Below are 3,516 nucleotides of genomic sequence, written 5' to 3' on the forward strand. Positions count from 1 at the left end.
TTTTTTAATTAGCAAAACAGATAATATTGTAATATTCTATAATCAATACATACGTGATTCCTCATTCATGTCCTTGACTCGTTCACTTCTTGTATAACTGGCAATTTGTTTAGTAATAAAATTGCACAGAATTTAGTACCAAAGAAGTTCACCGATGCCTCTAATGTAATTCAGGTTCCATCGGTGAATATACTATAAATCTCGGCGATTTACCGATTATCGAGCTTGCAGCCGAATAGGATGGATTGCGAAATTGTTTTCATCCAGCAGAGTAAACCGCATGGATTGAGGCATCCAATTCTGTCAATATTATTAATATCGTCAATATATTCTTACATATTTTTAAATAAAATCATTAATATATATGCGAGCCATATTAATATATATGAGAGGAAGAAAACAGCCAGCAATTAGAGCACTATAATTTTAATAACAAAAGTATTAAGTTATAAATAAGAACATAAATCGATTCATGCTTAAGTTATAAATAAGAACTGAATAACTGTTTTGGCTTATTTTTGAGCCATCTTTAACAGTAATATTACAAAAAAATAATAAAATGGATTTAAGTAATACATATTTTTGAGTTTTATTATAATTATACCTCAAAAATGGATGTTTCGTTTCTATAATGTAAAACAGCTAGGAAATTGGATTTTTATTGAATCTTGTTACTCTTTACTTGTGTTATAAAATAATTTATATACAGATGTCACGTTGACGTGCGTTCTATTATAATCTATAACGTAATGTAAATTATAGATTTTTAATTCTGATAGTATATATCGGAATATAGCTGCAGTAAAAGCACATTTAGGTCCGTATTCATGCCAATACGCATGACGCATAAAGCCTGTCTCATACATAAAATATATAACAGAGCATATGGATGCGTTCGGGGAGTTCACTACCAGCAATACCGCATCACTCTATCCTTGTTGTTTATTAGACGAAAAACAAAGACAGAACAATTCAATAGCGCTGTTAGTGAGCTCCATGAATGAAACCTATGTATAACATAAGATTGCTGGACCAATGAGAATCCAGCATAAAGTTGTCATATTGACGATGAGTGAGTAAATAAAACTCATTAGTTCAGCGGTCTTATGTTATCCTTATGCTCTGTTATATATTTTATGTTTAAATGCTTATAGTTTTCTAAATCAGTTTTATTTATATTATTTTCTCTTTCTTAGTTTTCTTTTATCTCTATTATGAGATACCGAGTTTATTTTGGATAAACATTAGAAGTCTATAGACATGCCCAGAAAAATCGATAGTAAAACGCAAAGTACATGAATATTGCAATTAAAAAACCTTATTTAATGTTATGCATTTTATGTGTGAGAAGTTGTAAAGCATAGCGTATAACGTAACGAGTGACAACTAAAGAGGTTGTATATATAGAGTAGGCAGTAGTTGTATACACAGTAATAGTATTTGAAAAAAAAACATGGTATAATGAGTACTTTTATTTGGCACAAATTATACATTTATATCGGCCTGTATTCAATTGCACTGCCATCATTGATCACGTCCAACCCCATCAGAAATGATAAAAATGTATAAAATATAAATATATGGATATATTTCATACTCAATAAATAATAATAATTAACAAATAAATACTAAGATTCACAATAAGATCAAATTAGAAAAAATTTTCACAATTTTTAGATAAGTATTATGATATGCACAAATTGTAATATATTTTTATGAATATTTATGTACGAGTATATATTTTAGTTTTATAATATTCTTTGCTGTGGCATCATTATCGTAAAAACGCGTTCTGAATACGAGTTCAACTTCAAATGTATTTCGTTGCCATATGAAGTTACATATTTTAAACATAAGTAAACAAATTTCGTTTGTTATTCTGTCGTTATTCACAAATTCACACGCTTGTAGAAACGAAAAAGTTTTAAAAAATAAAAAAAATTAGGAAACAAAAAGAAAAATAAGAAAAAGATAGGAAAAAGAAAAAAAATTGAAAGAGAAAGAAAAGCAAGAAAGAAGCAAGTAAGGTAGGACGGAAGAAAAGAAAGAACAGAAGACAAGAAGAAATTTAAAAAAAGGAAGAAGGGAAAGAAGTTAGAAAAAGGTAACTTACATACATCTCTTCAAGTTCTTATGCTTCCTTGCTTTCTTTCATTTTAAAGGCCGCACACTTTTGCATAATGTATAACGCATAGTGCATAAGTGAATCAACTAATCAGAATCTTTCCTTTCCTCCCATTCCATGGAAAAGAAGAATTTTGATTTGTTGATTCCTTTATGCACTATGCGTTATGCAAGAGTGTCTGCTGCAGCCTTTAAGCCTATCGCACATGAAATGCATAACAGAGCATAAGCATAACATAAGGCCGCTAAACCAATGAGCATCTAGCATGATGTCGCTATATTGATTTACATAAGATGCTCATTGGTTTAGCGGCCTTATGTTATGCTTATGTTCCGTTATGCATTTCATGTGTGAAGGCCTTTAGGGCCATTCCATTCAAACTTGCATAGTCGCATAACCATATACATAAAGAAAATTATCTAATCACATTTCTGTCATACAGACAAACGTAAACTACCATTGGATGATTTTCTTTATGCATATGTTTATGCGACTATGCAAGTTTGAGTGGAATGCCCTATAATATTTGCAATCTTAAGCGGGGAGCATAGACTCTTGCATAACGCATAAAACATGAGACATAAGAAAAATAACCAATCAGAGTCCTTTATTTCGTGGAAAGGAAGGAAATAAAGGACTTTAATTGGTTTATTTTCTTATGTATTGTGTGTACTTTATGCTAAAACAAACAACATTTTCATTAGCAAAATTGCGTCCGACAAATAGTTTTTGCAGGAGAGCAGGTCGAAGTTATACGAGTAAACGCAAAAATTATTTATCAAATATAATTTTACTACGGGAAAAAATTGTTCGTTTTAGCACAAAAACAACTTTTTCCTTTAGCAAAATTGCGTCCGATGAGTAATTTTTGCAGGAGAGCAGGTTGAAGTTAACAAATAAGTGAAAAAAATTATTTATCGGACGCAATTTTGTTAAAGGAAAAATTTTGATTGTTTCAGTATAAAGTATCATGTCCTATACTCTGATTCCTCGAATTTCAGATCATTCTGTATATTAAAGTAAATTCAAATAGTTTATAACAAATTAAAATTAATAATACATTAAAATTAATATGTAAACATATTTAGATTCCAATTAAACATTAAGCATTTAAAAAAAAAAAATGTATTTTAGACAAAATGGAATTTAAAGATGACTTATTAAAAAATATCGACGATTTATTACAAGAAAATGCAGGATGTCCAAAAAATACAGAAAACACAGAAAATTTATCAAATAAATTAACATCCAATAAAATAATAGACAACAAAATCGAAATGTTTGATTCAACTACGTAAATATTTCATTATAATGTACAAACATATAATCTGGAGACACTGGTAGTGTCTCGGCGCTAAGCTGCGCGTAGCGACACTGCCGTGCCTCCTTTA

This window comes from Trachymyrmex cornetzi, unplaced genomic scaffold (assembly GCF_001594075.2).
Source record: "Trachymyrmex cornetzi isolate Tcor2-1 unplaced genomic scaffold, Tcor1.1 scaffold933, whole genome shotgun sequence".
Lineage (NCBI taxonomy): Eukaryota > Metazoa > Arthropoda > Insecta > Hymenoptera > Formicidae > Trachymyrmex > Trachymyrmex cornetzi.